The 25,462-nt window shown below is 36.7% G+C and overlaps 1 long non-coding RNA gene across 2 annotated transcripts; it reads left to right on the forward strand.

Annotated features, from left to right (window-relative positions):
- Positions 1 to 513: 513 nt before the first annotated feature.
- LOC128555154 (uncharacterized) lies at positions 514 to 24,850 on the forward strand. 2 transcript variants are annotated; one of them, XR_008369838.1, is made up of 3 exons: positions 514 to 646; positions 22,589 to 22,932; positions 24,489 to 24,850. It is a non-coding gene; the product is annotated as an uncharacterized LOC128555154 (long non-coding RNA). The 2 variants fall into 2 exon arrangements; XR_008369839.1 differs by lacking the exon at positions 514 to 646 and adding an exon at positions 1,517 to 1,676.
- The last annotated feature ends 612 nt before the right edge of the window (positions 24,851 to 25,462 follow it).

The raw sequence follows: 25,462 nt of genomic DNA on the forward strand, positions 1-25,462 counted from the left end.
ATTACGTCCAAGGAGAGCTGCTGCGCTGCTCGTGAAATACAATAGAGACATATCAGTATTGCAGTAAGTTGCATAAAATCGAATCATAATTTTAGTGTTAACGTATCGCAATATCCAGCCTCTACAGGACGGGAAATGGCTGTATTGTACCGTAAATGACGTACGTTACGTTACGTCTATCAAACGTCCGATTGTTACGTCACAAACGCAACGTCTGTTTCTATGACGCTGACTTACCGGTAGCAACACGTCTCGGAGCTGACTTCTAGCACATTGATGCAATTGCAGGTGCGGAAAGTGATTGTAATACTAGTAATGATTATATTAATAACAACAGCCGCACACACAGGTCTGATGCTGCTGCTGATGATGAAGATGATGAAGATGATGATGATGATGATGATGATGCGGAGGAGGATATCAGCAACAGCAGCGACAGCATTCATACCTATACAAAATGTATCTTATAAAACACTTTGAACTGATGATGAACTTTTTTTCTTATTTTCAGGCAGTAAAAATGAGCTAACTGGACGTTAGTAACGTACAGCTATAAACGCTCAGCGTCTGTCTGTTACGTCAGAACTGTGACGCTGGTCTCCTAGACGTTGGCGTCTTTAAAGAAACACAGAATGCGATCTCTCTGGTAAGTAATCCTTTTATTATTATGAAAGAAAGAAAGAAATGCGTCATTAACAACAACAACGATGATGATAATGATGATGATGATGATGATGATGATGATGATGATGAAAAGGATGATGATGATGATAATTATAATAGTAATAATGACAACAACGGCAACGTTATAATTTTATTCGGATGCACGTAATATCGTGCGACGAAACGCGGTAAACTTGTTTCATTTCTCTGCGCATGCGCAAACACGTTTTTATTTCTTCACAATTTTAGTAATAATAATGTCTGAAGTAGCCAAATGTGTTGTTTCGTTATCAACAAGAAATTGTTCACAATATTTTTCTTTTTTTTTGGGGGGGGGGGGGGGTGTGCATATAGATTTTCCCTTTGACCGTCCAACCGAGAATGTTGTGTTGCGCCTGGCTCCAAAAGTATTTGACGTAGAGTCCTAAAACTTTACAGGAATGTTGACCAGCATGTGTAGTTGTGCACCTGCAGTTTCGTGTCCGGATTCATTCTGTCATATAGGAGTTATGACCCCTGACTTTTTAAAAATCGGTCATTTTAGTGATGTGTCGCGCTTAGCTCCAAAAGTATTTGACATAGAGTCACAAAACTTTATAGGAAAGTTGGTCAGCATGTGTAGTTGTGTACCTGAGGTTTCGCGTCCGGATTCATCCTGTCATGTAGGCGTTATGGCCCCTGACTTAAAAATTGGTCATTTTAATGTTGTGTCGTGTGTGACAATCGTGTGTAGGTAAAAGTGATGTTCTCTAAAGATACGTAAAGACGACCTGAAGTTGTCGTTTTTTATATGAAACAAAGAAGGATTTGAATTACTGACCTTTAACCTAAACAATCTTCGTGAGCCATCGCTGCTTGTTTATATTCGGCTACTCTTTGGATTTTATCGCTACGTTTGAAATACGTAAACTGTCTCCGCCAATGAAAACGTTCTTTACAACCACCGTTTTGTCAACGGTAATCATGGCAGGCGAAGGTAATTTTCGAAAGCGAAACAGTTCAATTGCAAATTTGTAAGTAATTACGAAGAGTTAAACCTGATGTTCGGTCTTGTTAGTTTGCATTTGGCCAGTTCTGACCGGTTGTAGCGTTATTTTTAACTGACAAGGTGTACTTGATGTGTTTTAGGGGGGAGACTTCGGTGCGAAAAATGTGTCGGATTTTTTCGGGTGGAGAAATCACTATCGTTTTGTACGCCGTTGCTCGCTCGTGATGCGTAAACGGTTTGGAACTGGGTTTTGAAGTAAGGTTTTTCTGAAAGATTAATCTCTTGCCGAAAAGGCGGCCAATCATTGATAAGGAAATATTGTTTTGAAAAAAAAATACGGACCTGGTAGCAATGCACGTGTGAAACTGTTCATATCTACCTTGTAGATGGCTCATTGTCACAGGAGCAAAACTTTTTTCAAAATGGCTTTTTGTCATTTTTTTCCTAAGAAAACATTATAATTGTAATAAATGTAAGTGCATATGGCCCATGGACCCATACTGTATCCTAGGTACGTTACTGCCACCTGTGATATGTAACACCATATTTTTGTAGCACCCAAACTGCGTGCTACAAGCATTTCCACCCTTTTAAAACATTGAATAGTTTCAAAGTGCTACACATGCAGTTCTTATTTTTACCTTAAACTTTTGCGGAACATGCTCTTTGATTAAGCAACAAACTTGTTATATATTTAAATTGTCTACCAGTGTTACTTAGGCGTGTGTGTTTCAATACACATGCATGTACATATAGATTGTGTGTTATGTAGCATATTGCAAACTTCTACTTTTCATAGTTTTCTTGTATTCAGAGTAAAGGTCACGGTACGCACATTATCTAAAATTAATCCCCGCACTAAAAATTTCTATGGCTTTTTACAAACATCCATGCATGCATTGTGCTACGTTTTAATGTTGAGATAATAAAGAAGTGCTCTATGTGCCTGTTCTTGCAGGTATACTGTGTGTTTGGCGGAGGGGGCGGGTGGTGATTGACCTTTTGAACCACCTGTTTAAACATACTTTGTAAATCTATCATTATGTTGTGAACAAAAGGAAGAATTTTATTTAATTTTGTGTGATATAATTTCTATTTACAATCAGTATGATTCACTATAAAATAAAAGTTCAAGGAATAACAATAGTTTTAACAGTGAAAAAGATTTAATACAAAGAAAACGTCTTGACAATGATCCAATGATGTTCAAACCTAGAATATGGAATCCGCTCACTGCAGTCACTTTCTTTTGAGCAAACAAGATCAATGTCATTAGCTGCTGGTACTGGAAAGTAAATAAAAAGTTCACTGTCAATCCTAAAGACTGGTGAGTTGTTTGACCTGTGCCATCTAAGGCATTTCTTCTATCTTTAAGAAACATGCAATGACAACGAACTTCATCATGTAACAGGCAGCCACTAAAACAACACAGTCTAACTATTTCCTATCAGCAGATTTCACAAATAGACCTCTAAAAAATTCAACAATCGTAAAACAACTGATTCTCATGCAATTGTGTTCAGATGTAGTATGTAGTAGCACCTTCATTTCACAGTTCAACATCTTCCTAAGGAAACATGTAGCACATCATACACTAGCAGATGTACTTACTCCAAAGAATACTATCAATAGGACGTACGAGCCAAGAAATTGGACACAAGCCCTGCTGCCACCGATCAATTTCTACCATGGCATCACCATCAGAGGGGGTATCCGCTATATTATAGCCAGCATTAAGATGTTCTGTTTTGTTTTGGGTTTAATGCCGTTTTTCAACAGTATTTCAGTAATGTAACGGCGGGCAGTTAACCTAACCAGTGTTCCTGGATTCTGTACCAGTACAAACTTGTTCTCTGCAAGTAACTGCCATCTTCTCCACATTAATTATCAGAGGTGGAGGACGAATGATTTCAGACAGAATGTCTTTTATCAAATCGTCACGGAGAACATACGCCCAGCCCGGGAATCGAACTCGCGACCCCGCGATCCGTAGACCAACGCTCTCCATACTGAGCTAAGTGGGTGGACTTTAAGATGTTCTACAGCAGGAACACTTTGTGTCATTAACAAAGGCCATAGCCAAAGGCGTCTCACTCAGCCACTGTTCTTTAATTGATGATAAATATATGCAACAGTTTCTGAGTTCAATCCCCAACTGTTGTCGGCGACTCCACAGTTCAAAAGGAGACTACATATTCATCGATTCCATACCAAATCGGTGGTCTGCTTATTCTGCCATATCTTGTAACATAAAAGTGTCTTTTTGGCAGTAACTGTTGTGTTGTCTCGAGTGACCGTCCAAATCCTCTCCAGCCGCCTGACCTCATTATTGATTCATAAGGACATGGATTAGTATAGGGGAATATAATAGGAATAACGGGACCGTTTAAGTTTAATAATTATAAAGGCTAAATAAGAAGTAAGGAAAATACTGTATGATGGACTATATATCTTAAAGCTACCATTTCATAATGTAAAGTGTACAATGAAAAATAACAACCATTATATTCATTTTATTTATTTATATTATGATGTTACCCTATGACACACATAATCAGACTTTCAGAGATCTCATGGCCATATACATTGGGTTCCAAGTTTGATTAAGATAGCTTTAGAAATGTTCATCCATGAGAGTTAAGGAACTAAATGTGGACAGATGGAAGCCAGACATAGATGGATCCTAAAAGCCCACCTTCAGCTTTCCTTGTAAGAGCTTCTTTTACTCTTGATGTAAAATATATGAGTCTAGTGCCATTGTGTTCAGGTGTAGTTATGTAGCACCTCCATTTCACACTTCTACATAGTCCTGAGGAAGCATGTAGCACAGTATTACACTAGCAGATGTACTAACTTGAAAGAATATTATTAATAGGATAAAATTCCTACTTTAATTTTGTAATTGTTCCCGAGTTGAGATGGCGTCCTCACTCCATTGTGCGGTATACCAGAACACCCTTCACCCAGCTATCCACATGTACATCGGCTATTTTGGCGGGTTTTGTAGGTCACTGAACATCAGTCACGGGTCAGTGAACGACAGCTACTACACACCTCCCCTTCCTATGAAGGATTGCCCTCCGACGTGGATCTTGGTTTGGTATTCGCTGATCAATTACACACACACTGACCCTACAGATGTTTTACTTTTGGATGTCACAAACACTAACACCGATACCCATAGAAGTAACCCTGACATCACCGTAATTAACGCCGATGTCGCCAACACTTATCCCAACCCCGATGCAACTGGCAGAATTATCAAGCCTTTTTCTTTTTCTGTATAATTTTCAAATGCAAGAGTTGCATAGTATGGAAGTATCATCCACATTAATGCCGATACTACCTAGATAGGTTCTGTGCCATTGATATGCTGGGCCACTCAGTGTTCTCCTACCATTATATGTTATTTTATTCTTTTTTGTATTGGAGTAACAAGAAGCACATCTATCTGTTTTGCTAGCCATTATGAAAGTGCATGTTTATAGTATATAGATATCACTATAATACCTGGTCACTATTGTACATGTGTACAGTACAGATGTATAAAAAACAAACTCAATGCATCATTTATCAGGAGCACCCGGGTGGAAAGAACTGAAGTACGGTTGTGTGACCAAAAGTTTTGTTCCACTTTTATTTTTGCTTTTCAGATATTTTTTTAAAATGTTAATAAAACTGATAATCTGCATGGTAAAAGTGTATTTATTGTTTTAAAACATTTTATAATAGACATACCTTAAATGCATATGCTTATTTCACTGAAAATACACATTGCACATTTTACAGAAAATATTACCCTTAGCCGCAAAATTGTAGAATTTCAACAAAACAAATATAAAATAAAATTATTTTTGTGACAGTTTGATAGGAATATAACTTATTTTTTGAGTATTTGAAGCCATTATATAAAATCATCAGCTATTAAGTCATGAGATGGCACTGAAATTTGGGCAAAATCCCTAGCATAATGTCAAATGTCTTTTTCTACTAAATGTATATTCGTTTACAACTCTCAAATATCAGATCACATCCCCTTTTCCCTTTTCTGCAGATACACCCTCGCTTTCTTCTTACACCCTTGTATTTCAGATGGAATCTTGAATCTTAGTATTCCTCATAATCCCCCCCCCCCTACACACACACACACTGCTACCCTTAGCCACTTCCAGAAAAATCTTCTTCTTACATTTCTCATACTAGCTTATATCTCATATTGTTTCTTAGATTTTTAGATTCCCTCATCCCCCGCACATACATCTCCGCCCCTGAATAAAAAAAAAACAATAAAAAAACAAGAGTTGTCTCCGTAGAATGACACATGCCCCCGATGGCACTTTGAATGAATAGTTATGGCCGATGTTAGAGTTTAGGACCTTTGACCTACGGAGCTGGGTCTTGCGCGCGACACATCGTCTTACTGTGTCACACATTCATGCATAGTTATTTTAAAATCCATGCATGAATGACAAAGATATGGACCGGACATGCCCATCAATGCACTATCGTGAAAAATGATCTTTAATGTCTAAGTGTGACCTTGACCTTTGAGCTACGGACCTGGGTCTTGCGTGTGACACGTCGTCTTACTGTGGTACACATTTATGCCATGTTATTTGAAAATCCATCCATCGATGACAAAGATATGGACCGGACACGCCCATCAATGCACTATCCTTTAACGTCTAAGTGTGACCTTGACCTTTGAGCTACGGACCTGGGTCTTGCGCACTGCACGTCGTCTTACTGTGGTACACATTCATGCCAAGTTATTTGAAAATCCATCATCGATGACAAAGATATGGACCGGACACGCCCATCAATGCACTATCCTTTAACGTCTAAGTGTGACCTTGACCTTTGAGCTACGGACCTGGGTCTTGCGCACTGAACGTCGTCTTACTGTGGTACACATTCATGCCAAGTTATTTGAAAATCCATCCATCGATGACAAAGATATGGACCGGACACGCCCATCAATGCACTATCCTTTAACGTCTAAGTGTGACCTTGACCTTTGAGCTACGGACCTGGGTCTTGCGCACTGCACGTCGTCTTACTGTGGTACACATTCATGCCAAGTTATTTGAAAATCCATCCATCGATGACAAAGATATGGACCGGACACGAAAATTGCGGACAGACCGACAGACCGTTCAAAAACTATATGCCTCCCTTCGGGGGCATAAAAATCTGTTTTCATCTCTCTCGCTTACAAATATTATGTAATAACAATAGTATTTTTATAAACTTTTTCGAATAGTAAACTGGGAACAACTCAGATAACTAGGTCCAAGGTCAAGATCACACTTGAAGGTCAAAAGTCATAATGATAACATTTTACTTTCCCTGAGAGCTCTAGCTGGTCATGTGTAAGCGGCTTACAACTGTTTGCTAAATTTTAGGATAAATATTTTCAGTAAAAATGAGGAAATTGTTTTAATTTTCGGATCACTGATACGGTCGAACTATTTAGACAAAACAAATATTTCTAGCTTCATGGAATTATGCATCTTTATTTATATCAATATTTTTATGAGCACAAAATGCACATTTTTTTGGAGGGTTGGTGGTGGTGGGGGGGGGGGGGGGGGGGGGGTTAACGCCGTTCATTAACATTTTTTGAAATACTGTTGTTAAACGGCGATAAACCCCGAAAAAAAAAAGACTTTGATAAATAAAATATACGGGACAGTCAATATTTGTAAGAAGCCAGATAGAATACTGATTTGGATAATTATTTCAAAAGCGTCTCAAAATTACACTCCTTTATATCAATTATTTTTAAACTGTACAGATATAGTTTTCAAAAATAATTATGCGTAGATTACTTACTGTAAAAAAAAAACAAAAACACTTTCACAAATAATAAATTTTAGGACTGGAACTGTGGCATTTGTTTCAGTGTTAAATCGAAATATCGAATCATCCTAGATGCAACTCGTGAAAGTATAAACTTGGAAATAATTCGGTTTTACTTATAAATCAATTTATGTACATTTTTAGTAGGCTATAACATCACATGCAATGCATAACGTTACGCTTATTTTATGTTGGAAAAAGAAATATAGTTCTACGAGATTGATTTCTTTTTCATTTTAATACAGTCATTTTCTACCGTTTTATTTTGTTAAAAACTGTCTAAATTATGTGTAATTCGTTCGCGTTAAATAAATGTTGCTGCAAGTGAAAATTGTATTTGGATTTCCCACATCTAAAACAGTGAGTTTATCAGGGTATAATGCATCGTTATGTTTCAGTAATACTCTGAAATCTTGACATGCAATTCAACACTTTAGTAACTGCAAAATGTACAGATGAAATCATAGGTCTTTTATTCAAACACCCATACATTTTTTTGTCTGGGTTGCCCAAATGTAGCTTTTTAAAGTCATTTATTTACACTGTTTGACGTAATTGTTAACCGACACCTTACTTTGAACACTAAATTAGTAATGTTAACCCTTTGGGACTGAAATGACTTTTAAAGCAATTCTCTCTTTGATAGGAATGATTGGTAAAAAGATGCTCTGATCTAATGTTTAGTAGAACTGTGGACAAACTTTAAGAATTTTAGTCCGCGGGATAACTGGAATGTAGCTTTAGATTATAACATGATAAACACATTGTTTCAAACGGAGAGAAATCCAAATATGATTTTCACTACATGCCATGTAGATCTAGTACGGAACTACACTTGAACGCGAAAGGATGTGAATTGTAAAGACTGGAAATGTGCTTCAAAAAAGACAAAGACGTATAGTAATGCTAACAAAATCACTAAAACACACGCCAAACGATTAAAATGTAAAAGAAAAATACGCGTCTCGTAGACCTATTTTACTTTTTTTCAACAAAAGCACTTGACGTCATGAAATACGGTGTGATGCTTGTCTATGCGGTTGAATAAGATAAGATAAGATTGGATTAATTTATTAAATTTAACTCGACAAGATATAAAACAATACAACATAAGCTGTAGAGCGATCATTGTCAGAATTAAGAAAAACAGTGTAAAATAACTAATAATGAAATATTTTTACTCTGGAACACCAGATTTAAGTTTAGGCCTACTCGGTGAAAGATATTTCGATCTTATACCGAAACAAAGAAATATTCCATTTCTATATCATTTTACAGCAGAAGTAGATAACAAACATCAATATTTTGAGGAAAAACGGCTCAAAAATAAGGTGAATCAAGCTAGGACAGAAATCTGTTTATCACATACCGGTATCTGACGTCGCGGAAATGAAATAAAGCCATTTCATAAAATTGATAATACGTATAGGTTAATAAATGGGAGAGCGGTGCCTTTGAGTGGTAATGGCCCTGGCAAGGTGATAATAGCCCGAGGGCTTTAGCCCGAGGGCTATTATCTTCTTCCAGGGCCATTATCACTCAACGGCACCGCTCTCCCATGTATTTACCTGTTTATTACATGTTTACCTATAATATAGTAAGAAATGTTGTTTTTTTGTGTCATTTGTATGGGTACTTGCATCTTCTGGCACAATAAATTTCAGCTTTTCAGTTTCTATATTATTTGTATAAGAGTCTATTTACTGTATAAAATCAAATACCTGGATAGTTGTACTTTAAAATACGTTATTTCACGAAGAATACACGATGTTACGCCCAAGATGATAAAATAAAATAGAAATATTCGCTGTTTTACCTCCATGAAACGCCATGACGTCATTTCTGTTTACGGACGTTAATTTCCCGCGCTAACGCCAGGGCCATTATCGATAATGGCCCCGGGGCTTATTATGATAATGTGATAATGCATGACGCAATGCGATAATGGAAGAATTTTCAGCACAAATTTGTTACTATTTATAGGTACTCATGTAATAAGTATAGGTTAATAAATGGGAGAGCGATGCCTTTGAGTGATAATGGCCCTGGCAAGGTGATAATAGCCCGAGGGCTATTATCTTCTTCCAGGGCCATTATCACTCAAAGGCACCGCTCTCCCATGTATTTACCTGTTTATTACATGTTTACCTATAATATAGTAAGAAATGGGTTTTTGTGTCATTTTTATGGGTACTTGCATCTTCTTGCACAATAAATTTCAGCTTTTCAGTTTCTATATTATTTGTATAAGAGTCTATTTACTGTATAAAATCAAATACCTGGATAGTTGTACTTTCTTGCTTATTGCATAATTTAAGGATAAAAATACGTTATTTCACGAAGAATACACGATGTTACGCTCAAGATGATATAATTAAACGGAAATATTTGCTGTTTTACCTCCATGAAACGCCATGACGTCATTTCTGTTTACGGACGTTAATTTCCCGCGCTAACGCCAGGGCCATTATCGATAATGGCCCCGGGGCTTATTATGATAATGTGATAATGCATGACGCAATGCGATATTGGGAGAATTTTCAGCACAAATTTGTTTCTATTTATAGGTACTCATGTAACAAACTGCTGTAATGAAGCTTTGACGTCGACGTCGTTTCAAATGATAGAAGACAGTGGTCAATACAAAGAAACTAGATTTTTTTATGTTTCAGCAGGAAAGGCTAACAGATGATAAAAAATATTACATTATTGAATTTATTGAACTCGTCGAATGCTCGACAGAGTAATATCCTTTATATAATTGTTATTATAGATATGTTTTGTGTTATAATCCCAAGAAAAATGCATTTTCACATTTAAAAATTATAAAATGACAGTCAAAATTTTAGTATCTGTATAACTGTTGTTAGATTTTGTTTTTGGTTTATAATCCTAAGAAGAGTGCGTTTTCACATTTGAAAACTAACTGTTTTCCTCTCTTACCTATCAGCCATGTCTGTCTTCCAGATCTACAAATATATACATTTTATGCTTTGTATTATAAGAATGTATGTTTTTCCTTCTAAATATCAGAACATTAAATATATTCGTAAGCTTACCTTTTTTCGCAAGGAGTTTAACTGTTTGAGGTGAGAGCATAGTACAATTCAATGATTTTTTGTTCATGTATTTAATTTCAGAACTTTAACACTATAGTTATGCATTACAATGTCTAAAATGTCTGAATTAAGCCCCATACAGTTGTGTTGTTAACTTTTTTGAAAACAGTTGCATTAACTGATGTTTAAGAAAATGTGACCTTCCTTTACTAAGTTTACTTCCTTCATAGCATTTGCAAAATGCCTATGTGTTCAGTTGGTCATTCTTTCTTCTAATATGCAAAATACAATGAAGTCCTTACTGATTTTCACTTTGTCATCAATAGTTACTCCCATTCACAAAACGGAGGGCAGTTTATCCCTGCCCATACGATGTTTCTTCTACAAAATATGATGAGGTTTGGTGTCATTTGCAAATAAAAGGGATAGCCATAGCTATCTTCTATTTGGTCAACATGTAGTTCCCATTCTATGACGATATTTGTAAAACACAGAATATTGTCCTGTAACCAACTCGTACTTTTTCATTAAAAGTTACCCCCCCCCCCCCACACACACACACACAAACTCTTGTCAAAATAAAGGGGGAATTAGATTTGCTATCTTCCAAAGCTACCTTTCCCTCGTTACCAAAACCGACTGCTTCATCCATCCAAAGTTATTTCTCCTTCCCTCCTAGACTCCATTTGCAAAGTAAAGGGATGATACTATAAGTGTCCTCTTTCCCTTCTAGTTTTCTTCCTCCAGCCACATCCCAATTGATAAAAGGAATGTTACCATAACCGGTCTCTTTCTTCCAATCCCCTTAACGCCATTTGCAAAATTTGCAAAATAATGGGGAGGTCATTCTAAGCGAGATTTCTTCCTTCCATCCAAAGTCAATTTCCCTTCCACCTAAACGCCATTTAAAAGGGGGTCACTCTAACCGACCTGTTTTGTTTTCATCCACAGTTACTTCCCCTACCTTCTTCGACGTTATTTGCAAAATTTTCTTCTTTCCAAAGTAACCTTCCCTAGCTCCCTTGATGCCATTTGCAAAGGGAGTTCACTAACTGACCCAGTTTTTCCATCCGAAGTGTTACTTCCTCTAACTCCCTTGACGTTGTTTGCAAAATAAAGGGGCGGTCACTAACCGACTAATTTCCTTTCGATCCAAAGTTACTCCCTACCTCCCATGACACCATCTGCAAAATAAAGGGGAGGTCACTCTAAATGACCCATTTTTCCAGCCAAAGTTACTTCTCCTATCTTGCTTGAAGCCATTTGTAAAACTAGGGAGGTCACTCTCAACGACCCATTTCTTTCCATCCAAAGTTACTTCCCCTACCTCCCTCGACGCCATTTGCAATATAAAGGGATGTCACTCTTACCAACCCATTTTTTCCATCCGAAGTTATTTCCCTTAACCGCAATGCTATTTGCAAATTAAAGGGGAAGTAACTTTAACCGACCCATTTTTTCCATCTAAAGTTACTTCCCCGAGGTCCTTCGACACCATTTGCAAAATAAAGTGGAGGTCACTCCAACCGACCAATGTTTTCCATCTAAAGTTACTTCCCCTAGCTCCCTCGACGCCATTTGCAAAATAAATGGTAGGTCACTCTAACTGAGCAATTTTTCCATCCAGTTGCATCCTCTACCTACCTTGATGCCATTTGCAAAGGGAGATCACTCTAACCGACCCTTTTTTTCATCCAAAGTAACTTCCACTACCTCTATCGATGTTATTTGCAAAGGGATGTCACTAATCGGCCAATTTTTTCTATCCAAAGTTACTTCCCCTACCTCCCTGATTCCATTTGCAAAGGGATGTCACTAACCGACCAATTTTTCCATCCAAACTTATTTCCCCTAGGTCCTTCGACACCATATGCAAAATAAAGTGGAGGTCACTCCAACCGACCAATGTTTTCCATTCAAAATTACTTCCCCATCTCCCTCGACGCCATTTGCAAAATAAAGGGAGGTTACTCTAACAATTTTTTTCCATCCAAAGTAAGATCCCTTAGGCGTCTCGATGCGGTTTCCAAAGGGAGATCACTCTAACCGATCCATTTTTCCATCTAGAGTTACTTCCCCTAGCTCCCTCGACTTCATTTGCAAAATAAATGGGAGGTCACTCTAACCAACAAATTTTTTCCATCCAAAGTTACTTCCCTTAGCTACCTCGACGCCTTTTGCTAGGAGAGGTCACACTAACCGGCCCATTTTTCCTATCAAAAGTTCCTCTAGCTCCCTCGACGTCATTTGCAAAATAAAGGGGAGGTCAACACCCGATCCATTTTTTGCATCCAAAGTTACTTCCCCTAGCTCCCTCCACACCATTTGTGAAGGGAGGTCACTCTAAGCGACCCATTTTTTCCATCCAAAGTTTCTTCCCCTAGCTCATTTGACGCCATTTGCAGAGTGAAGTCACTTTAACCGATCCATTTTCTTTCATTCAAAGTTACTTTCCCTACCTCCCACGATGTCATCTGCAAAATAATGGGGGAGGGGGGGGGGGGCACTTGAACTGACCATTTTTTCCATCCAAAGATACTTTCCCTTGCTCCCTCTGCGCCATTTGCAAAGGGAGGTCATTTTAACCGACCCACTTTTATCCATCCTAAGTTACTTCCCCTAGCTCCTTCGACGCCGTTTGCTAAGGGAGGTCACTCTAACCGATCTGTTTTTTTCTATCCAGTTACTCCCCTACTTTCCTTTACCCAGTACTTCTCCTAGCTCCTTTGACACTACTTGAAAGATCTCTCTTACCGACCCATTTTTTTTATTCAAAGTTACTTTCCCTAGCTCCCACAACGCCTTTTGCAAAATAAAGGGGAGGTCACTCTAACTTACCCATTTTTTTCCATCCAAATCTACTTCCCCTACTTCCCTCCACACCATTTGCAAAGGAAAGTGACTCTTACCGACCCATATCTTCTATCCGAAGTTACTTCTCCTACCTCCCTTGATGCCATTTGCAAAGGAAAGTCTTTCTAACCGAACTATTTTTTGTGCCCCCACCCCCCATGAGTGGTGGGGGCATATAGATTTGGTCTTGTCCGTCCGTCCGTGCGTCCGTCCGTGCCCGCGAAATGATGGTTAAGTGACTTCATAACGGTACTTTCTCTTTGATGTCATTCTTTCCGTTCTGTTTATGTGACCTTTTTCTTTTTATGTGACTGATAGAACAATAGAGAGAACAATGGGGGTGTCACATAAATACCGTTTCGTTAGAAAGTCCGTCCGTCCGTCCGTCCGAAGTTCGTGACGCGCCTAGCTCGAAAAGTATTTGATATAAATTGATGAAACCTTGCATGAGTCTTTACAATGATATGAACTTGCGCACCTCCTATTTTTCGTCTGGCTCCACCCCCTATTTTCAGAGTTATGGCCCCTGAAATAGTCAAAAATGTGCATTTTGACCTTGTGGCACGCCTAGCTCAAAAAGTATTTGATATAGATTCATGAAACCTTGCATGAGTCTTAATCATGATATGAACTTGCGCACCTCCTATATTTCATCTGACTCCGCCCTCTATTTTCAGAGTTATGGCCCCTGAAATAGTCAAAAATGCACATTTTCACCTTGTGACATGCCTAGCTCAAAAAGTATTTGATATAGATTCATGAAACCTTGCATGAGTCTTAATCATGATATGAACTTGGGCACCTCCTATTTTTCATTTGGGTCCGCCCCCTATTTTTAGAGTTATGGCCCCTGAAATAGTCAAAAATGTACATTTTCCCCTTGTGACACACCTAGCTCAATAAGTATTTAATATAAATGGTTGAAAACTCGCATAAGTCTTTATCATGATATAAACTTGCACACCTCTAATTTTTCGGCTGCCTCCACCCCTTATTTTTAAAGTTATGGCCCCTGAAATAGTAAAAAAATGCACTTTTTCATCTAATTATATACCTAGCTCAAAAAGTATTTGATGTAAATTCAGGAAACCTTGCTGGAGTCTTTATCGTGATGTGACCTTGCACACTTGGCATTCTTCTTGAGAATCTTAGCTCTTATTACAGAGTTATGGCCCTTGAAATAGCCAAAATAGTGGATTGTTTGTTTGTGATGCTCATAGCTCAAAAAGTATAGGGCCTAGAATAATGAATCCTTTTCATAAAATGTTTATTGAGGCTATACCCCATTAAGACTGCAAACATTTGAATTATTGCCCCTTATTTGTGACAAATGGACCAGTGGGGGCACACCCTGTGTCCTACAGACACATTCTAGTTTTCATCTGAACTTACTTACCCTACCTCCCTCAACGTCGTTTGCAAAATAAAGGGGAGCTCACTCTAACTGACTCATTTTTTCGAATAAAGTTCACTTTGACCAACCCATGTTTTCCATCCAAAGTATCTTCCCCTAGTTCCCTCGACTATTTGCAAAATAAAGTGGAGGTCACTCCAACCAACCCATTTCTTTCCATCCAAAATAACTTCCCCTAGCTCCTTCGATGCCATTTGCAAAATAAAAGGTCACTCTTGCTGACCCATTTTTTCCATCAAAAGTTACTTCCCCTAGCTCCCTCAACGCCATTTGCAAAATGAAGGTGAGGTCACTCTAACCAACCCATTTTCCATCAAAAGTTACTTCTCCTATCTCCCTCAATGCCATTTGTAAAATAAAGGGAGGTCACTCTAACCGACTCATCCAAAGTGTTTTCCCCTAGATCTCTCGTTGTCATTTGCAAAATAAAGGGGAGGTCACTAACTGACCCATTTTTCTATCCAAAGTTACTTACCCTACCTGCCTCATGCTATTTGCAAATAAAGGGGAGGTCACTCCAACCGACCCATTTTTTTCATCCAAAGTTACTTTCCCCAGCTCCCTCGGCGCCATATGCAAAATAAAGTGGAGGTCACTCTAACCGACACATTTTTTCCATCCAAAGCTTCTTCCCACCTCCCTCCTACCTACCTGACTTACTCAGATCTTATCCAGCAGAAAAACTGTCTATCTGCTGTATGGATTCGTGGCTCTTCTAACTAGAATGTGCTATTTCGAGTGAAGTTAGCAGTAGCAACACTCGGATTGAATCTATATGAATATCATAATTTTAAAATGTAATTAAGGTAACTTGACCTGGAAAACCAAGATGGCGTCACGAAATTGGGGTTGGTCACATTACTTACTCTTATAGACGATATGCTGCTACTGAGGTCTAAAGATGCATTTTAATCATTTAATACACACATATACAATTGTAAAAATGCATTTAATTTATAACATTATAAAATCAAATGTTTTGAAACTCACCATGAAAACTAGTCAATTTTGTGTAGATTTTGCGAAAAAATTATGTATCCAAACTGAAAATAATTTACTGTATATCCTCATATATTTGAATATGTCCTTCAGGTGCTCGACAAATAAACAAAAGAACTTAACCACTGAGTTTTATGCTATTTGCTCTGGAATTTCGTTGGTAAATTATAAATTTCAACATTTTATTGCAAATAAATTCAGTAGCAAGAGGCTATGCAATAAACATTAGTTTTGCTAAAGTTATTTCCCTTTTTCGTGTATCCACCATTTGCTGGAAAGCGCTTTTTTTCCGATGGTCAACACCGTGGTATAACTAAAAGCTATTTTTTTCTTTATTTGGTGTAGAAATCAATGTTGTTGTTCGTACAGTGTTTAGGGTAGAGCTAACAAACTTTCAATTCATTTAAATTTTAAGAAAATGTTAAAGTAGTTTTTTCCTCTTCTGAAGAAATGTCATAATGTGTCTATTCTTAAAGCATTTAGCTAAAACATGTTTACAGTATCTCTTGATGCGATCATCAAAAATAAAACAGTGTCAGTTAATTTATGGTAGCCACAACTACAAAGCATTCAGCTTTTACCATACTCTGTGTATTTTTTGTTCTCTCCCCCCCCCCCACCCCACACCCACCCACACACACACACCCTCATGAGTGGTGGGGGCATATATATGATGGATGTTTTCCAGACCGTTTAGGTGGGGATCCTGGATGGTTTGCATGCTGTTATGCATTTCACAGGCATCATACCGATTAATTCTATCTGTTCAAAATGTAAGATATCTTCTGTTGTGCTCTAAGGCCAAAAAAAATTATATATGTGGTTCAGGTAGGGCTGTCATCGATAGAAACGATATCGATGTATCAACGATATTATTTTGTCGATCGATTATCGATTCCCATTTTCAAAAATCGATACTTTACAGAGAGAAAAAACTACCCAAATAAACACTCAGATCCTAAAAAACAACTAAAGTTCACAAAGTTGTAAATTTGGATAAATGCAAAAAAAGGAGTGAAGGCAAAATAAAAATGAAAGATGTTATTAATTTTTATGTATTTCTTTTATTTCATAAATACAAACACAATACAATCAAACAGAAATATGGAAAGTAGGCAATAAAACTACAAATAGTATTTACAGGAAGGTATATAGTATGCATATGAACAAATAGGTCGTTAATCTAACTTAATAATCAATATATCGATGTATCGTCGATATTTGTCTTCTGATATATCGGTATCGCCGATACGCCTAAGACCCAATCAGTGACAGCCCTAGGTTCAGGTAACATTGCCAAAAAAAAATAGGGTAGGTAGGTAGGGTTTTTTTTTTTTTTTTTAGAAAACCAAATGTATGAGGCTAAAACTTATGTGTGGTTCAGGTAAACATTGGTCAAAAAATAGGGTACGTAGGCAGGCTTTTTGAGCAATACTGAAAGGGGACTATTCTAGAAACACTCCTGTAAAGTTTGATCAAATTGGCCAAGTGGTTTAAGAGTAGTCAAAATAATAGGACATTTCGGGACAGCATGATAACCTTTGACTCACAAGGATGACAACTATAAAATATCATAACATAAAAGAAGTCATCCCAATAAGCCAAATGAGTAAGGCTAGTTTAAGAGATGTCATTTAAAGCCTCCCTGGTAGCCATGACTTTAGCCAATTGCAAAAACATTTTATAGCCAAAAGTGCCAGAATTAGTAGCCATTATTTTTTTAAACTCTTTTTCATTTGATACTTTAACCATCCAATTTACTCTTGAACACGTACATCCTAATATCACATTGAATCAAAAATAGTTTTTAATCTTCTCTTAAAAATGTTTTATCCATTTTTCAAGAACAATTTCAAAGCAAAAGTAATTGCTCAATGTATGAAATTATCTCCCTTTAATGGGCATTTTCACTACTTAGATGTTTTTAAAACATTAATATTTAGCTCTTTATTTTTGACCTTTGTATTTCAAAATTATTATAAGGTCATTTATCAAAAACAGAGATGTTTTATTTTGTTTTATGATTTTTAAAAAGCTTTTTAAATGCTTAAAATTTCATTAAATATATATTTTTCTTTTTTTTGTTCCGATTGCATACATATTAATGTATAGCGAAAATACCACCTAAAGTTGTTTTGAAGCTCTTGGGTGGGGCTTTTAAAATTCATCGTGTATCAATGCTTTACATTGGGCACATCAATGCTTTACATTGCCATTACTTCCGCGAATCGGCTTGTTATTAAAAATTACTTGTAAATATATCTCTTCCGCGAATCGGCTTGTTATTGAAAATTACTTGTAAATTTATCTTGCTCGATGTTAAAAATAACTTGTAAATTAATCTCGCGTTTTAAGCATCAAGAAAATGGGCGGAGCTTTAGACAAAGCGCAAAACACATCAAGAAAATGGGCGGAGCTTAAGACAAAGTGCGCAGCTAATATTTCGTTTCATTTGCTTTCGTAGAAGTAGGTGGGGCAAAGTTTGGAGAACCAGATTGACTTATAATCGTTCTTGCATGAAGGAACACTCTAGCAACTCTCGGCGAAGTTTTAAATTATGCTGCCCTGGCGAAGTTTAAATTATGCCCCGGGATGTAATTCGATATTGACACGTTGGCATATTGTCTTGGCATATTGTCTTCGTGTATTTCTAAATATCGGATTATCTATCAATAGAAGCTTTCTTCAAACCGTTTCAGTTCGTACTCGGTATTTTTCATCCCAGGCTAATTCGTAACCACAAACAATTTTCGTTCCAAAAATCAATAAAAAGTCTTAGGGTCGGCGGTAAAAACATAGGGTCGGTAGGGTTACCTGAACCACACATATTTTTTTATTTTGGCCTAACCTGTCAGTTAATTGAATAATTAACGGAGACTTACATTCACGTTCGTAGATGGGAAGTTGAAGGTTGATTGGAATTTCATCTACTGCAAACCCCCTAAGAGCTCAACACGAGAGATGACGCAGCTACCGCAGCCGAGATTTTCAGGTTTTAGAGAAAGCAAAGGGTTCTGAAGAAACCTTTGCTGTACAAATTTGTAGAAAGGTAATATATATACGGGTGGGTTGGGTGGGCGTGTTGAGCTCTTAGGGGGTTTGCAGTAGATGAAATTCCAATCAACCTTCAACTTCCCATCTACGAAGGTAAGTCTCGGTTAATTATTCAATTTCATCTCCTGCATAACCCCCTAATGAGCCCCACACGAGATTTTAGAGAAATTTCTGCAAATTTGCATAAAATAAAGACAACTCAAAACATGATAACTTGTTATAAATCTATTTACATACATCATATTATGTGTCTTGTAGAATAGCAGTTTGAAATTGTCCTGACTGTAAGTTTTTTACATCTTTTAAGTAGAATTTTGCAAATGTCTTTGCATTAGACCACCCTGCTGCATCTAAAATGTTATGTAAAGCTACCCCTTGATTGTGTGCTTTTGAAGTAGATGCTGCCCTTGTACTGTGTGGTTTAAAGACAGTATCAATACCTGATGCAGCTAAGACTTTCTTGATCCATCTGCTTATTGTAGCAGATGATGTTTTGTTGTAAGGGCTTCATGTTGTGATAATCAAAAATTCACTCATCCTTAAATCCTTAGTCCTTTGCATGTAGTCTGTTAATGTGTCCACTATACAAATTTTTTGTTTTCCTGTATATTTATTAAGTATAATTGGCTTAAGGTGTTTTCCCGGCCTAGATTGTTTAAGAAGTTGACTAGGTAAGATAGTAATGCTAGATTTGTCAGCAGAAACAGTAATGTCCTGTATTTTAGTTAAGTGTAAAGTTTGGCATCTCTGGCCTTTTGTTTCATGTTTTGATCTGCCCACCTTTAATTTAAAACGCTATGTATCTTATTACAGTAATTAAGAAATAATTTATAGCAAAAGAGTGTTTTAACACTATTTATGTATGATGGGCAGTTATACGTCGGGTGTAACAATTTCACGAGAGTGCAGCCTGAGTGAAATTATTTGTATGACGTATTACCGCCTGAGTGTATAAATAGTGTTAAAATACGGCTTTGCTATAAATAATTTCGATTCTAATATGCCCTTAATCTAGAGCAATAGATAAAATATAGAAGCGCTCTTTCTTGGTCGCAGCAAAAACTTTGACGTCACTGCAAGTTAACGTGATATCATTCTAGTGTAAGAGTGTTTTAACAGAGACAAGCATATTAGAACATAATTTTAAATTCTTTCTATAATAGTGCAGTTACCAATTTTTATTGAACATTATTTCGATGCTTTTATGTGAAGTACTTTTGGAAGTATTTTTGTATGAAAAGAGTGCTATATAAATGTGGTATATAATAATAATAACAACAATGATTTAAAGGCACTGACCTCCAGATGGTACAACAAGAAATAAAGAGAAAATGTTTAGGTATCAGAAAATTATTGCTATACTTCTTAAAAAGGTTTTGAAACTTAGTTACTGACAGATTACATACATCCCTTTCGGAAATATTATAGTTTGCCACTTGTTTACACTTGTTGAGGTCATGCCATGACTATCAGGTGAACATGCCACAAACACTTTTGATAAAATAGGTACAATGATGGCAGAATGTTCATTTGGTGTTCACTTTCCACTTACAAATTGTGCAAACAAGATGCTGTGAACTTGGCATGAACAAGTAGCCGTGAAGTTCCGGTGAACAAGCTGCTGTGAACTTGGCGTGAACAAGTAGTCGTGAATTTCTGGTGAACAAGTTGCTGTGAACTTGGCGTAAACAAGTAGCCTTGAACTTCCAGTGAACAAGTTTGCTGTGAACTTGGACGTGAACAAGTAGTCATGAATTTCTGGTGAACAAGTTGCTGTGAACTTGGCGTGAACAAGTAGCCGTGAATTTCCGGTGAACAAGCTCCGATGAACTTGGCGTGAACACGTAGCCGTGAATTCTGGTGAACAAGTTGCTGTGAACATCCCACAAACATACCATGAACAAGCCAAGAATCATGACTACCTGTTGAAACCCAGCCAGAAATTGCCAACAAAATAACTTTTGCAGAAATAGTGCAAAAACAAATAAATTGATAGGTCCTGGAATAAGGAACATAACTTTATTCTATAAGCTCAAGCAGTGTGTCTGTTACATATTCAAATTGCCAATGTCTGAACTTTTTCATGTCATAGTATATGGTATACTTTGAATTTTAAAGATAAAATATGTATGAAATTTAGTTGTTTTAATTGGAGGTCAGTGCCTTTAATGGAGAAAAGAAAAGCATTTCTGAACAACAAATTTACACTTATGTATAGTTTTGTGCAACACATGATATGTCAGGTCATTAGCATTTTGCAGTTGTCAAAAGAAGTCACCCAATGACATATATCATTGACCTGTTTTTCACTTTTGATGGCATCACATCTTTATCATGTCATTGTAGGTGCATGTCATAAAGGGTCACATCATTGTCAGTGCCGTTTAGCTGTGATTGGAAAGCACAAGATCTCATGCAAATTCTAAATGCATTAGGACACTTGTATTTGAACTTATATAAGGAACAGCTATTTTCTAACAGCATTTGAATGCACAAAACATTTTTTCGGAGAGATCAAGCACTATTTTTGGTAATTTTCATTTGTCTTTTATGAACATTCCAGATAAACTTTGGCAGTAAAATTGAGCACAATTTGACAGTGCTTGTTCATGCAAATACAGTCACACTTTGTTCTCTCGAACTCACCATGATCAGCAAAATTAGTTTCTCGTTATCAGTAAATCTCGATATCAGCCTATGAAAAAGTCGATAATTGTTTTATTACATCTATTTTTAGACCAAATCAGGTTGATATTGGTTATCCAAGCACCTGCTTTGATCTATTTTTATTATCGTACTATTTATAACCCAAGATAAGTTGATATGATATGTACTCATTACTTTTTGAACTGTTTTCAGCCAATCAGAGAAACAATAGAATACAGTCATGTAATAAATAGAGGATATTACATGAGTGTCTTTTCATATTGAATTTATTAAACGAGTTAAATAAAATAATAAAATGCGAAGCTCTGCCGAGCATTTTATTAATTTTATTCAACGAGTTTAATAAATTCAATGTGGAAAGTCACAAATGTAGTATTCTTTTTATCACATGTTAGCCTTTCCTGTCGAAACATCAAAAATTCTACTTTCTTTTACTATAGAAACAAGTCAATTTGACCAACGTCTCCTATACTGTAAACGACGTCGACGTCAAAGTTTTATTACACTAGTGTATTATCATTTTTATTTAATGGCTTTATTACACTCCCGCGACATCAGACATGTGATAATGTAATTTAATCATTAATGATTACTGTATAACAAACGTCATCTATCTTGGCTGTTTCATTTACATAGTAGGTGAGGTCATACTTTGTCAGGGACCCCTTGGTCTTTGCTGGAAGATCACAGCAGATCTCTGTACTGGATGGCAACCTACAGGGTTGGCATGTGTTATACACAAATGAAACTTGGTACATGTATCTCGAATTCCAAGAGATCCAGCGTTTTACTTAGAGATATTTTTTTAATAAAATTCAACATGACATGATATTTTGTGCACACTTTTTTGGGACAGGACTTGAAAATGTGTTAAGATATCAGGAACTTTCAGATAAGCTAGTTCGAGATATCATGTTTTAACAGTATAATATATGTATATCATTTAAAGTACTGTATGATATATCATAAACATAATTAATGATCCTACAATGTAACTCTTGTTAAATTCTCGTTTACTTTTCTGTATAGGTGTCTCTGTGGTCGAGTGGTTTAAGGTAGCATCCAGCAGGCGTACAGAGGGTCTATGGTTGTACTGAAATATGGCATGGAGGGAACGTGGGGTCCTCCACCATCAAAAGCTTGAAAGTCGCCATATGACGCATAATTGTCAGTGTGAAACTATAGGACACAAAATATGATGCAGGAAAGGGCCAAAAAGAGTTTGACATTGACATCAGCCAAGGACCATGACTTCTGTGCACTGGCAGACCCAAAGAAAGATACAATGTTAGAGGTTTGGATCTCTGTCCAGACTGTGCCCCTTCTGCAGATTTGCAGTTTGAAAAAAAAAACCTTCATCAATCATTTAGATGGTAAATTTAATAAATAATTTGTACTTTAACTTTAACTGAAGAGGTAAATTTATTACAGTTTTTCCTGTTCAGCTCACCTGAACCAAAGGGTTTTGATGAGCTATAAGTGTAGCTGGACAGTCTAATGTCAGGTGTCAAGATTTGAACTTAAATATTTCCTCTGTAATTACATGTCAGAACTACACCAAACATAATCTGTACAAGCATGACATAGACCTCTACCAAGATTGATCAAATGGTTGTGTGTGAAGCTTTTTTGGGGTCACCAGAGCTGAAAATGGAAAAACCTATTATAATAGATAACTTCTTGATATTTTGATTAATACCAAACTTTGTCTGAAGCATCCATGTATATACCTCCCTCAAGTTGTTCAAAGACCATTATTGTACATATATGTATAACTTGATTAATGTTGATTGTGAAGCAAGATCTATAACTTATATACTAATCTAAACTTCTAATGTCTCCACAATATTTTTTGGTGCAGCTGTATTAAGCTCATTTTCAAGACCTAGCCATGTGACTAAGTTGGCAAATCAGATTGCTTCAAAGGTATTTTTAGTTCTACCAAAGATTTATGCAACAGTAATGCTTGCTGGATGAAACTGTTCAATTTTTATGCCCCCACACATTTGTTCTATATGCGTTGCTGCTGTCCATATGTTTGTACATCCATATGTCCTGAAGTATTGTGTGTCCAACTCCTCCCACACTATCAGAGTTTTTTCAAATTTCCACAGATAAACAAGCTAGATGTGCAAATGACCATAAAGGAAGGATATTTTTCTGTGACTTTTTACCACAGTTATGGCCCTTTGACAGTTTTGCTATTTAAAGTAAAATATCTTGGGTTTCCAACTCCTCACACACTATGAGGCTGATTTGCTTCAAAGTTTCACAGATGGACAAGCTTGATGTGCAGATGACCATAAAGGAAGGAGTTTTTAATGTGATCATCTTTTACCAGAGTTATGGCTCTTTGATAGTTTTACTACATGTATATAGAATATAGAAAAAAAAACTTGTTCAACTCCTCATACAATTTTTAAAGGAATGGATTCAAAATTGCTCAGCTGAAATACAATTGGCTTCAAACTTTCAGTCAAGCATCCTTCATGTGAATATGGTCTTTAGTAAAAGCTTTGCTATTTAGAGGATGGCACAGTGTGTGGGGGCATCCATGGCCAGTGTTTTACTTGGTGTTGTGTGCAACGCTGAAAGAAATGACAAAGTCTTCATCCTGAATGACACTGTTTACACTTTTACCGGTATGTGTTGATCAATATATTTAGCAGGTATATTGGTTTGTCTAAAAAGAAATGATAAATTTTGTAATCAGTTCAATAAAAATCCCCTTAAAATACTAAATTTTATAGATTTACATTGTTCAAGTGCATGTTACATCAACAGGTGTAGTTTTGAGGCACAATCAATTTTAAGTAGGGTTTCTGGTGACAATCTTTTCTGTGTAATAAACTACAGCCATTTTCATGCAAGATTTTAAAACTTTTAAATTAATGTCTTTTGTTAATGGCTTTTATTATTTGTCTTATAGAATAGACCAGATTCAAGCTGGAAAAAGTTGGTTACTGTTGGATCAAACCTAATGGAGCAGTTTCTTGATCTAGTAGGTATGTGCTAGACTTGTAATCCAGGGGTCACAGGTTCCATCTGCTGCTCTTCCACTGACATAGCTAATCATCTTTCAGGTGAGACTCTTAACCAAGATACCATGTATCCATATACCCCTGCTATACACCCTGCATGTAATAGAAACAGGTGTCTCTGGAACTGGCATTACAACTGTATATTTCACTACTTCCTGAAATCTAAAATAACTAACTTCTTCATATTGTGTTGGTCATATAGGCAATAATAAAGTATTAAAGAAGAAATCACAGACTTGAAATTGTTTCATTTTATTGAGTTGTACCATATTTAGTGAGTATTTTCTTCTTACCAGTATTTTTAGCTCACCTGTCACAAAGTGACAAGGTGAGCTTTTGTCAGCTTAATTATATGATACAGGCTATTACTTAAAAAGTGAGATATTTTCTCAACTATCTTGTCTCTGGTTTTTGGTTTTACAATAGAGGTCAATAAAATTGACAGTGGGTAGACTTCTTGAAATAAAACGTAGACCCCAGGACCTCACACAGCTAAGCTAGGCGGACACTGCCACATTGCTGCTATAAAAGCTAGCAAATAACAGCAAGGAAGTATAAGTGCACACTGATATGACATACTCTGAGTGCCATGCTATGCAAACGCAGTATGCCATACTAGGCAAACACAGTATTATATTTCTTCTGAATTTTTTATATTTCGGGTAAATAAGTTTTAGTGGTCTTCTGTATCAAGCCTGGTACTTGCCTAAATTGCCTGTCAGCAAACTTACATTTTATGATAATAATCACCTTTAACCCTTAGCCTGCTGCAGGCGAATTTAACAGCCTTTGTAAACAGCTTGGAACCAGATCAGACGCCGATTAAATCGGCGTCTGATCAGGTTCCAAGCTGTTTGCTACT

Source organism: Mercenaria mercenaria, chromosome 2 (assembly GCF_021730395.1).
Source record: "Mercenaria mercenaria strain notata chromosome 2, MADL_Memer_1, whole genome shotgun sequence".
NCBI lineage: Eukaryota > Metazoa > Mollusca > Bivalvia > Venerida > Veneridae > Mercenaria > Mercenaria mercenaria.